The following is a 12,966-nucleotide window of genomic DNA, read 5'->3' on the forward strand; positions in this document are numbered from 1 at the left end:
TCCCTAACTGCCCTCTAAGGTTATTGCCCAACCCCAACTGCCCTCAAGAAGGTTATAGTGATCTGTATTCTTGACCCACGGCAGTCCATGTGGTGTAGGTACACCTACAGTGCAGTTAGGGAAGGTGTTCCAACATTTTAACCCAGTGACAGTGAAGGAACGGCGATATATTTCCTAGCCAAGATGGTGTGTGGCTTGGAAGGGTCTTGCAAGTTGGTGCCTGTCCTTGAGCTGCTGGACCTGTTATGAGTTTATCCTATTTATTACAGTGGTAGTGTCACACAACACGATAGATGGCTTACTCGATGTGAAGATGGAATATCATCTCCATTAGAATGTGCAGTTGTAACTCCTACCAATACTGTCATGGACAGATGCATCTGCAGCAAGTAGCAGATGAGGAAGGTGAGAGTGACTGCTCTTGACATCAAGACATTTGACCAACTGGCATTATGGAAACCTAGAAGAACTGAAGTCAAGGAAATTTAGTCATGGGAGGGGATAGTTGAGGGTGATGAAGGGGAAACTTTCAACTGGTTAGATTCATACCTAACACAAAGGAAGGTGGTTGTGATTGTTGGGGGGGGCAAATCATTTCTGTCCCAGTACTGAAGGAGTTCCCCAGGGTAATTCCCCAGACCTGATCCCGATCATCTTCAGCTGCTACTTCAATGACCTTCCCTCATTCACAATGTCACAAGTGGGATGCACACTGATGATTATCAACTCTTCAGGTACTGAAGCTATCCATGCCTGCATGCAGCAAGGCCTGGACAACATTCAGGCTTGAGCTGATCAGCGGTAAGTAACATTCACACCAGTGCCAGGCACTGACCATCTCCAAAAAGATGGTCTTTTAGCAGCATTTTAGCAGCGTTGCCGTGACTAATTCCCTCACAATGAAGGCCCTGGAGGTCACCATTGAGCAGAATCTTTCACTGCACCTTGGTTACAAGAGTAGGTCAGAGGCTTGGAAATCTGCAGCAAGTAACACATCTCAACTCCCCAAAGCCTGTCCTTGCTGGGAGTGTGATGGAATACTTGGTCAGTAGTGATGCTAGCGTCTTGTGTCTTGGTGAACGACACAAATTTACCCTGCACACCTCCCTCCTCCCCCACCCCCCAATCCAGAGTACATTCTCTGCCCAAGCCACCCTCTGTGCTGCTTCCAATTGGTGTTCAAAAATGAGAAGTACTGATCCATCTGCTGATGGTTGACAGGTGGTAATTATAAGACCATCAGATGCAGAGGTAGAATTAGGCCATTCGGCCTATCAAGGTTGCTCCACCATTTGATCATGGCTGATGTGTTTCTCATCCCCATTATCCTGCCTTCTCCCCATAACCCCTAATCCCCTTATTCATCCCAGATTTGTGCTTGAGGTGCTGTTACCCACAGGGTTACAGACCAAGAGCTGGAAAATGGAATTAGACAGAATAGTTATTTTTTAGAACATAAGAACAAGGCGCAGGAGTCAGCAATTCAGCCTCTCTAGCCCGCTCCACCATTCAATACGATTGTCTTGTTATGCTCTTGAAGTAGCATAAACGACTTCCTTGATGTGCACTCTGACAAAGGAAGGTTCAGACGTGGAGATAACTTCCACGTTTATTGAACTATTTACAATTCTCCTACTCGGGTTCGACTCTCCTGTTAATCCTTCTATAGCTCCTCAGACTGACGAACCAGTCTGCTACAATCCACGTGGTGGGTGTGATGTTGAATCAACCCTGTGTCTGTACTCAGAGTGTCTCCACTAGAAAGAGGAAGATCATGTGTGCTGTGTCCTTTATATATGGGTTGGTGTAATGCCCCCCTCTGGTAGTGTCACCTCTTGTGTGTATCGTGAATGCCCATTGGTCGTGTCCTATCTTACTGACCTATTGGTTGATTGTCTGTGTGTCATGTCTCTGGTGCTCCCTCTAGTGTCCGGTCAGTCCACGTGCATTCACATTAACCCCTTGTGTATTTACAGTGATGCATATCACCACAACGATCATGGCTGATCTCATCACAGCCTCATCTCCACTGTTCTGCCCCTTCTCCAAAATCCTTCAAACTTTAAAAAATATATCTAACTCCTCCTTAAATTTACTCACTGTCCCAGCATGCACCACATCCTGCGGTAGCAAATTCCACAGATTCACAACGCTTTGGGAGAAGTAGTTTCTCCTCGTCTCTGTTTAAAATTTGTTACCCCTTATCCTGAGTCTATCATCTCTCGTTCTAGAATTCTATAATGCCCCACAAGAGGAAGCATCCGCCCCACGTCTACTTTATCCATATGCCTCAATTTGATCAGGGGGAGATTTCCTTGTCTATATTTGATCTGATGCCATATGGAGCTTTCATGATGTCCAGAGTTGATGTTGATGATGTCTATCCTGGCTGTGTGCCATCATGCTGCCATCATTGATGGTTCCAACCTGATGGTGTGTCAGATCACACCGGGTGATGGTGGAAGCTGGGACATTGACTATTATAAGCTATGATTCCTATGAGTCTGAAGTGTATCTGTGTCGGGCTGTTGCTTAACTCGATTGTGTGACAGCTTTCCCAATTGTAGCGTAGATGTCAAGATGTTAGTGAGGAAGCCTGGACAATGTGTACTTTGTGTCCAGTGCCTTGGTGATGTTGGGCAGTTTAATTCTCTGAATTTTTCGTAGTGGTTTGAAATGATTGTGTCTCTTGCTCGGCTATTTCTGCGGGCAGTTGAGAGTCACCAACATTTGCTGAGGTTTTGGATTTGTATGTGGGCCAGCCGGGGCAAAGTCAGCAGATTTCCTTCCCATTAGCGAAAGCGATTTTTGCGACCAACTGCTAGCTACGTGGCCACGTTACTGCTGCTAACACCTTATCCAGGGGCTGGTTTAGCACAGTGGGCTAAACAGCTGGCTTGCAATGCAGAACAAGGCAGCAGCACGGGTTCAATTCCCATACCAGTGGCGACTAGGGGTTTTTCACAGTAACTTCATTGAAGCCTACTTGTGACAATAAGCGATTATTATTATTGTGGGCAGCAGGGTAGCATTGTGGATAGCACAATTGCTTCACAGCTCCAGGGTCCCAGGTTTGATTTCGGCTTGGGTCACTGTCTGTGCGGAGTCTGCACATCCTCCCCGTGTGTGCGTGGGTTTCCTCCGGGTGCTCCGGTTTCCTCCCACAGTCCAAAGGTGTGCAGGGTAGGTGGATTGGCCATGCTAAATTGCCCTTCGTGTCCAAAATTTCCCTTAGTGTTGGGTGGGGTTGTTGGGTTATGGGGATAGGGGGGAGGTGTTGACCTTGGGTAGGGTGCTCTTTCTCGGAGCCGGTGCAGACTCATGGGCCGAATGGCCTCCTTCTGCACTGTAAATTCTATGATTTCAGAAAGTCGAATATTCCTATTTAATTACCAATTCCTGGTCTCATTGTGCAGCTTTCCAGGAAGCTTTGATATTCATCAACACCAAATACCTTTGGTCAAAAATTAATATTTGTTTATTAACCATGAGCAAAACAAGCAACTTATTCAGTGGAGACTGGAGTCAGTCTCGTGACTGACTTGACACTGCTTACTGAAAGCCATTTGGCAGGGAACCAGATAAATTTATGCTTCAGGTGAGGACAGAAGGAGTGAAAGTGAAAGATAAGAGAGTTACGAATAGCAATCAGAGTTGTAAAAGAGTTGGTACTTTCAATACCAGCTGGGCAATAAAAGACGGTATGATTCTTGAGTTTTTGTGGAGTGTTGTGGAGAGAGACACTTGGGGAGTGAGAGCGAGGTTATCTGGTGACATGGTGAAGATAGAGAGCCAACACTTGTTTAATCGCTCAGTTAATAAACTGAATCACTGCTGGTAAAGCGTGCATGTTGGCGGGATTCTCCTTTTATAGATATTGGTGTTAGTGATGCAAGTTGTTATTAATAAGTAAATTGCTCAGTCAGTTCAGGGGTGTAGAGTTACGCTGAGAGTTCTAGTCTCTAGCTCTTGCTGGTTAATGTTATCCACTCCACTAATTGCTTTACACAAATACCTTTTTATTTCCCCTCAACCTCCTCATTTTTAAGAACTTGTTGGACTTGCACAGTAATTACCCATCAAACTTGTCACAAAAAAACACTGCGGCAATGACTATCTTTAATATACTGATCGTTTCAATTTTTAAGATATCAATTTTTTTCTCCTCCTCCGTCTTTCCCCCTTCACGTTCTGTCGCTTTCACCCTCTCTTTAAACCAATGCCCTGTTCAAATAGATTTTAAAGATCACATAACTGTAGTTCGAAGTATATTAAGGGTATCTTGAACAATGCGGACATGTATGGGAGACTGTTGCAGGAGGTACGCTGACCCATGGATGAGACGAGGAGAAAATGGGAGGAGGTACTAGGCATGGAGATAGGAGGGGAGGACTCTGGACCGAAACACTGAACGGGGCAAACTTCACCACCACATGCGCAGGGCTGAGCCTAATGCAGCTAAAAATGGTGCATAGAGTGCACCTGACCAGAACTCGAATGAGCAGGCTCTCCCTGGGTGGAGGGCATATGTGAACAGTGCCAAGGAGGCCCAGCCAATCACACCCACATGTTCTGTTCCTGCCCCAGTCCTTTTGGGTACTGGGCGGCCTCTAATGTCCAGGGTGGTGAGGATGGAGCCATGCCCAAAAGTGGTGGTCTTCGGGGTGACCGAGCTGTTCGTGGGGAGGATGGCCGATGCCCTATCCTTTGTCTCCCTCATCGCCCGTTGGAGAATCCTGCTCGACTGACGATCGAAAGCATCATCGAAGGCTGCAAACTGGCTGTCTGACCTGGCAGCATTACTCAAGCTGGAGAAAGTAAAATTGGTCATCTGTGGACCAACTTGTTTGATTGATTGATTTGATTTATTGTCACATGGACCGAAGTACAGTGAAAAGTATTTTCCTGCAGCCAAGGGAATGAAAACAGTGGGCAAAAAGAATAATAGACAAAGTACGTCGACAAATAATTAATTGGTTATCGTGTGGAACAAGGGCAAATACATGAGCAAGAGCAGCATAGGGCGACGTGAACAGTGTTCTTACGGAGAACAGTGTTCTTACGGAGAACAGTGTTCTTACGGAGAACAGTGTTCTTACGGAGAACAGTGTTCTTACGGAGAACAGTGTTCTTCCGGAGAACAGTGTTCTTCCGGAGAACAGTGTTCTTCCGGAGAACAGTGTTCTTCCGGAGAACAGTGTTCTTCCGGAGAACAGTGTTCTTCCGGAGAACAGTGTTCTTCCGGAGAACAGTGTTCTTCCGGAGAACAGTGTTCTTCCGGAGAACAGTGTTCTTCCGGAGAACAGTGTTCTTCCGGAGAACAGATCAGTCCGAGGGGGAGTCATTGAGGAGTCTTGAAGCTGTTCCTATGTCTGGATGTGCGAGTCTTCAGACTTCTGTATCTTCTGCCTGGTGGAAGGGTCTGGAAGAAGGCAATGCCTGGGTGTGAGGGGGTCACTGACAATGCTGTCTGCTTTCCTGAGACAGCGGGAGTTGTAGACCAAGACCTGTTTGTAGCCAGCAACCAATAAAGTAGGGGGCCAGACATAGGACTAGACGTGGAACAGAGAGGAGAAAGAGGGGGACGGGGGGTGGGGAGGTTGAGGTTGAAGGGGGTTGGTGGGGGGGAAGGAAGTGGGGGTGAGTAGACACGAGTGGAATGCGAGGGATCAATAGGAGGGGTAAAAGCCACAGACGATTGCTCTCGGGCAAGGTAAAGCGCGAACCAAACTGTACATAAGCGTAAATATGTGTCTTGGCCATGTTGAAGAATGTCGACTATGTAAGAAACGTAAAGGGGGGAGGCGGCGTCACGGCCACAGTTGTTGTTTGGATGATCCTCGGTTGTCGATGTGTTGGTTTAGCATTTTGTGGATGCAAAACGTGAAAACTAAATAAAAAATATTTTCCAAAGAAAAGATTTCTTATCCGTTCCACAGCCAGAATTAACCCTTTGTAGAGAGGGGGTGGGGGGAACCTAGCTTAACTGGGCATTTTTCACATTGCTGTTTGTGAGATTTTCCTGCGCATAAATTGGTTGCATTTGAGTATTGGAAGCCCCCTAGGATTGTCCCGGCACATCCGGGATTGGAGATTAACCTCCGGGACACTGCTGCGAGCAAATCCCGGGAGAAAAGTCATTGGGGGCACTGGAAAGGTGGTTTTGTTTTGTTTTCTTTAGCCATAAGCATACTGGAGATGGGGGAACCTGTGGATCGAATAGTCTATGCCAGTGTTAGGAACCATCCAATCGGGTAACAAGGAGTATTCGCATTCAAATTGGCTGTGGGACGGTCGTGCCAGAGCTGGCAACTGCCCTTCAATGCATTTTGTTATGTGAGGGACTTGGCTATGTTTTGAAGCTATAATGAGTTGCTGCGTGAATATGGTTTTAATTTGTTTCCATTCCCTTCCTTGCGACCTTTTGCGCTTAAATAATTTTGATCCCGGGTATCATTTGCATCCAAAGAATGCTACCCAAACTAAAAGCAGCGTGCTTTTCTTGCTGATCAAGTAGGAGAGGGGGGGGGGGGGGGGGGGGGAAACATTTAAATGGAACGGGCTGTGGAATATGAATCAGTTAATTAGTGTAACGCCAGGTGTGACTCGTGTTTTAAGACTGAGAGAACTGTACGAATTGCTCGAAACCGGAAGGGAAATAATGTGTTATATTTTGGAATAATTGAAGATAAAGGATCCAAATTGTACTCCCATGAAATGGTAGAAAATTGTCACTTGTTATCTGTATTTCCTGTAATGCAGATAGCATGTTACTTGAAAACCTGCGTTTTTCAATAGTCTCTTGGCACTATATTTAGCAGTAAAGTGATACTGGACCTTCCAATTCTAAACAGCTCTTTTCAAAAATAATCTTCCTGTGAAAGTAGTCAGTTTTGTATCGAGTTAATCTCTCTGCATTGGACACAATCCCTTTTTTTGTCTATTTTCTGGGGTATTTTGGTCACTTTTGCCGAAGTGGTTATCCCTCTTGCTTTGCGCTCTTCTAGAATGGGCAGTTGCACTTATAGAATCACAGGTACTGAAGGCCATCCAACCCATCGTCACGTGCTGGCTTCCTGAAGGAGCTATCCAAATAGTCTCCATTCTTTCCCTGTGGTCCTGTAAGTGTTTATCCGCTCCCCTGTCTGTGCAGAGTCTGATTTCCCCACCCTCCCCGTGCCTGCGTGCGTGGGTTTCATCCGGGTGCTCCAGTTTTCTCCCACAGTTCAAAGATGTGCAAGTGAGGTGGATTGGTCAGGCTAAATTGCCCCTCGGTGTCCAAAAAAATAGGTGGGGTTACTGGGATAGGTTGGAAGTGTGGGCTTAAATGGGGTGCTCTTTCAAAGGGCCAGTGCAGACTCGAAGGGCCGAATGGCCTCCTTCTGCATTGTAGGGATTCAATGATTCTATGAAAGTTATTATTGAATCAGTTTCCACGCCCTTTCGGGCAACGCATTCCAGAGCACAACACATCCCTTTTGGAAAAACATTTTCATGGACATATTTGTTACAAAAACTCTTTAAAAGTCAATAAAAGTCTCCGATATTGTTCTTTTTGTACTTCAAAGAAGAATCTCCGATTAGATTTAAAAGCTGGGCAAAGGAACTGCTCGGCTTCCAAGTCCAGCAAAAAGACAGAGAAAAATCTAAGCAGCTTCGGTTACTTTTTGAGGCTGCCCAACACTCTGGTGCTCTCCTGAAAGTTGCTGTTTGCCAGTCTTGAGTGAGCATTGAACTTTGTACCTCGATTTATTATCCCTGAAGTAACTGAACCTAAATACAAAATAATGAGCCGCCGTGTCTGTTAGTGCTGTTTAAGGTGAGCGTTTTAAGATTTAAGCACCGACATATAAACTAGTATTTTGATTACCCTGCAATTTTCTGCTAATGTGCTGCGTGCCTGCTGTCTCAGATGTTCATTCTGATTAATTAGACATTGTTATGCGAGAAACCATTTGAAATATTTGTTTCAGAAACACATGACTATCCTTTGAGCCTAACCCACGAGAGTTTAACGATCAGCGAGGTCGGTCTCTTTGAATACTGTATATACTGTAAAATTGCAATTGCATTGATAATGGTCTGTTGATTTTATAGTTTTGTTACAAAGTCCACATTTCTGACCTCTACAGTGGGGTGTTTGAGGCAAGGGGCTGGTTTAGCACACTGGGCTAAATCGCTGGCTTTGAAAGCAGACCAAGGCAGGCCAGCAGCACAGTTCAATTCCCGTACCAGTCTCCCCGAACAGGCGCCGGAATGTGTCGACTAAGGGCTTTTCAATTGAAGCCTACTTGTGACAATAAGCGATTTTCATTTCATTTCATCAGTAATTTCTAATTTTCTTTCTCTCTCTTTCATCTCCATTTTCCTCTTTCTCTTTGTACCAGCTGAGGCTCAGCATGGAACACTCTCTCTCATCAATCAGAAGGTTGTGGTTTCGAGCCACACTCTGGTGACTTGAGCACAGAATCCAGTGCAGTACGGCGTTACACTGCTTCCAGTGCAGTACGGCGTTACACAGCTTCCAGTGCAGTACGGCGTTACACAGCTTCCAGTGCAGTACGGCGTTACACTGCTTCCAGTGCAGTACGGCGTTACGCTGCTTCCAGTGCAGTACGGCGTTACGCTGCTTCCAGTGCAGTACGGCGTTACGCTGCTTCCAGTGCAGTACGGCGTTACGCTGCCTCCAGTGCAGTACGGCGTTACGCTGCCTCCAGTGCAGTACGGCGTTACGCTGCCCTCCAGTGCAGTACGGCGTTACGCTGCCTCCAGTGCAGTACGGCGTTACGCTGCCTCCAGTGCAGTACGGCGTTACGCTGCCTCCAGTGCAGTACGGCGTTACGCTGCCTCCAGTGCAGTACGGCGTTACGCTGCCTCCAGTGCAGTACGGCGTTACGCTGCCTCCAGTGCAGTACGGCGTTACGCTGCCTCCAGTGCAGTACGGCGTTACGCTGCCTCCAGTGCAGTACGGCGTTACGCTGCCTCCAGTGCAGTACGGCGTTACGCTGCCTCCAGTGCAGTACGGCGTTACGCTGCCTCCAGTGCAGTACGGCGTTACGCTGCCTCCAGTGCAGTACGGCGTTACGCTGCCTCCAGTGCAGTACGGCGTTACGCTGCCTCCAGTGCAGTACGGCGTTACGCTGCCTCCAGTGCAGTACGGCGTTACGCTGCCTCCAGTGCAGTACGGCGTTACGCTGCCTCCAGTGCAGTACGGCGTTACGCTGCCTCCAGTGCAGTACGGCGTTACGCTGCCTCCAGTGCAGTACGGCGTTACGCTGCCTCCAGTGCAGTACGGCGTTACGCTGCCTCCAGTGCAGTACGGCGTTACGCTGCCTCCAGTGCAGTACGGCGTTACGCTGCCTCCAGTGCAGTACGGCGTTACGCTGCCTCCAGTGCAGTACGGCGTTACGCTGCCTCCAGTGCAGTACGGCGTTACGCTGCCTCCAGTGCAGTACGGCGTTACGCTGCCTCCAGTGCAGTACGGCGTTACGCTGCCTCCAGTGCAGTACGGCGTTACGCTGCCTCCAGTGCAGTACGGCGTTACGCTGCCTCCAGTGCAGTACGGCGTTACGCTGCCTCCAGTGCAGTACGGCGTTACGCTGCCTCCAGTGCAGTACGGCGTTACGCTGCCTCCAGTGCAGTACGGCGTTACGCTGCCTCCAGTGCAGTACGGCGTTACGCTGCCTCCAGTGCAGTACGGCGTTACGCTGCCTCCAGTGCAGTATGGCGTTACGCTGCCTCCAGTGCAGTACGGCGTTGCGCTGCCTCCAGTGCAGTACGGCGTTACGCTGCCTCCAGTGCAGTACGGCGTTACGCTGCCTCCAGTGCAGTACGGCGTTACGCTGCCTCCAGTGCAGTACGCCGTTGCGCTGCCTCCAGTGCAGTACGCCGTTGCGCTGCCTCCAGTGCAGTACGGCGTTACGCTGCCTCCAGTGCAGTACGGTGTTACGCTGCCTCCAGTGCAGTACGCCGTTACGCTGCCTCCAGTGCAGTATGGCGTTACGCTGCCTCCAGTGCAGTACGGCGTTACGCTGCCTCCAGTGCAGTACGGCGTTACGCTGCCTCCAGTGCAGTACGGCGTTACGCTGCCTCCAGTGCAGTACGCCGTTACGCTGCCCCCTCTTTCGGATGCAACATTGAACCAGGGTGATTAAATCCTGATATTGATGAATTCTAAAGAAACTGCAGTTTTCCTGATTAAAACATGATTCTTGATTGTAGGCTTTCAACAAATCCCTTGAGTATCAAAACTTCATAAATAAAATAATAAAAAACCTTTTTATTGTCACAAGTAGGCTTGCATTTACACTGCAATGAAGTTACTGTGAAAAGCCCTTAGTCACCACATTCCGGCGCCTGTCCGTGTGAGCAAACTTAGTTCTATCATAGCTGGTTTAGCACAGTGGGCTAAACAGCTGACTTGTAACGCAGAGCAAGGCCAGCAGCATGGTTCAATTCCCCTACCAGCTTCCCCGAACAGGTGCCAGAATGTGGCGACTAGGGGCTTTTCACAGTAACTTCATTGAAGCCTACTTGTGACAATAAGCAATTTTTTTTTTTTTTTAAAAGGTCCCCTTCTGAATTTTTACAGTAGATGTAAAAATCTCTTTCAAAGAAAGGCAGAAGAGTTCTCCCTCGTCACTTGGCCACAACCAAAATCACTAAACAAAAAAGAATACACCTGGTCATTATCGCCTTGCTGTGTGTGAGAGCTTGCTGTGTACAAATTGATTTCTGCAATTCCCAAATTATAATGCTTGAAGAACATAGAACATAGAACAGTACAGCACAGAACAGGCCCTTCGGCCCTCAATGTTGTGCCGAGCCATGATCACCCTACTCAAACCCACGTATCCACCCTATACCCGTAACCCAACAACCCCCCCCCCCCCTTAACCTTACTTTTATTAGGACACTACGGGCAATTTAGCATGGCCAATCCACCTAACCCGCACATCTTTGGACTGTGGGAGGAAACCGGAGCACCCGGAGGAAACCCACGCACACGGGGAGGACGTGCAGACTCCACACAGACAGTGACCCAGCCGGGAATCGAACCTGGGGACCCTGGAGCTGTGAAGCATTTATGCTGACCACCATGCTACCGTGAGGCCCCAAGAAGTCATCGATTAGTTGCAAAGTCACCATAGGAATGAGAGTCTCTTTTTCTTTTTGCTTCCTCCTCTTTCTCGGAAGGAAATTGTTAAATGCCGGAAGCAGTCAAAGTTTTTTTGTGATATCATCGTGCAATGGGGCACGCCCACAGCATGTGAATTGGCTTTTCCAGTAAACCCAAACTAGTTGCACACTTATTTGCCTGCAATGTTGGGAGTATTTGATTGTCAAATGCTTGTTTGCACAGCTAGAAGGAAGTGCTAGCATTTCCATTTTGGAAAATTCGAAGAGGCAGAGATGATGGGAGCAAGCATCACTACGTTTTGCGCATTCTGTAAATGATGAATGAACAGTCGTCCGAGTTCTATACGACCAGTTTCTGTGACGAGCAGGGCAGTATGATGCCACTTTCTGTATGAAAGCTGCGGTGTTAATCTCAGCATCTGGTTTGAACTTCATCTCCAAGAGACTCCAGTGAGTACTTTCAGGATATTGAGACTGATTTCAACCCTTCTTACTCAATGTTTAACAGCTCCACAGTGCAGTGTGTGTATATAACCTGGGCATCAACCCACATTCAGTATGAATGTCATTTTTTTTTTTTGTTACCCTCTTTTCAGGTGATTGTTGGAACTTTGAGCTTTGACTGTCTTCTGTTCCAACTAATAACTACCGTGACAGGCAAAAGTGTGCAGAGCTATGGGAAAAGGGAACTAATGTGAAGAGCTAGCGTGGGCATGGTGGGCAAACGGGTCTCCTTCTGGGCGCAGTCAATCCACAATCAGCAGGCCACATCTTGGATCTAATAGTTCCACACCGTCAGTTACAAGTGTCAAAGGGTGTTTTATTTTCAAAAGAGCCAAGGGATGAGATTAGATCAAAACGTAAGCATTTTGCAGCAAAATTTGACTTGGTAACCATTATTCTTGATGGCGGGTAAAGCTTCCTGAAGAATTAATGAGCAGGTTTTCTGTTTGTTGTAAGCATTTGGAATTCATTTTTATAAATCTGCGAATTTTCTAATCGGCTAATTGAATTAAATTTAAAGCATGCCGGCTCATTAAGTGTTTTCAAAGCGAAATAAAAATACATTGGTTGAAGTGTTAACTAGGAGTTGAAATATCTCGAACCCAAACTATTACATTGGCTAGGATTTTACATTTGCAAGTCAGGATTAGAACATTTTGTGGGCGGGCCGGTGCCGAAAGCAGCAGCCCACCTGCCATTTTGAAAAAAAAATCTTGGGCAAAATTCTCCCGTACCCGGCGGGGCGGGGGGACCTGGCGTAGCGGAGTGGCGCCAATCACTCCGGCGCCGGGCCTCCCCAAAGGTGCGGAATTCTCTGCACCTTTAGGGGCTAGGCCCGCGCTGGAGTGGCTCCCGCTCCACCGATGGCGCCACAACTGGCGCCAACGGCCTTTGGCGCTACGCCGTCCGGCGTCGGGGCTGGCCGAAAGGCCTTCGCCAGTCCGCGCATGCGCTGGAGCGTCAGCGGCCGCTGATGTCACCATCGGCGCATGCGTGGTGGGGGATTCTCTTCCACCTCCGCCATGCTGGAGGCCGTGGCGGCGGAGGAAGAAAAAGAGTGCCCCCACGGCACTGGCCCGCCCACTGATCGGTGGGCCCCGATCGCGGGCCAGGCCACCGTGGGGGCACCCCCCGGGGTCCGATCGGCCCGCGTCTCTTCCCCCCCCCCCCCCGGGGCCCGCTCGCACCGCCAATCCCGTCGGCACAGAGGTGGTTTAAACCACGTCGTCGGGATTGGCCTGTCAGCGGCGGGACTTTGGCCCATTGCGGGCTGGAGAATCGCCGTAGGGGGCACGCCAATTGGTGGGGCGTGATTCCCGATTC

At 48.4% G+C, this 12,966-nt stretch overlaps 1 protein-coding gene across 4 annotated transcripts in view; it reads left to right on the forward strand.

Moving 5' to 3' along the window:
* The window catches only part of pip5k1ba (phosphatidylinositol-4-phosphate 5-kinase, type I, beta a), a 166,761-nt gene that overhangs the window by 42,688 nt on the left and 111,107 nt on the right, over positions 1-12,966 (forward strand). The window lies entirely within an intron of this gene.

The sequence above is a fragment of the Scyliorhinus canicula genome, chromosome 8 (genome assembly GCF_902713615.1).
Source record: "Scyliorhinus canicula chromosome 8, sScyCan1.1, whole genome shotgun sequence".
In the NCBI taxonomy this organism is placed as follows: domain Eukaryota; kingdom Metazoa; phylum Chordata; class Chondrichthyes; order Carcharhiniformes; family Scyliorhinidae; genus Scyliorhinus; species Scyliorhinus canicula.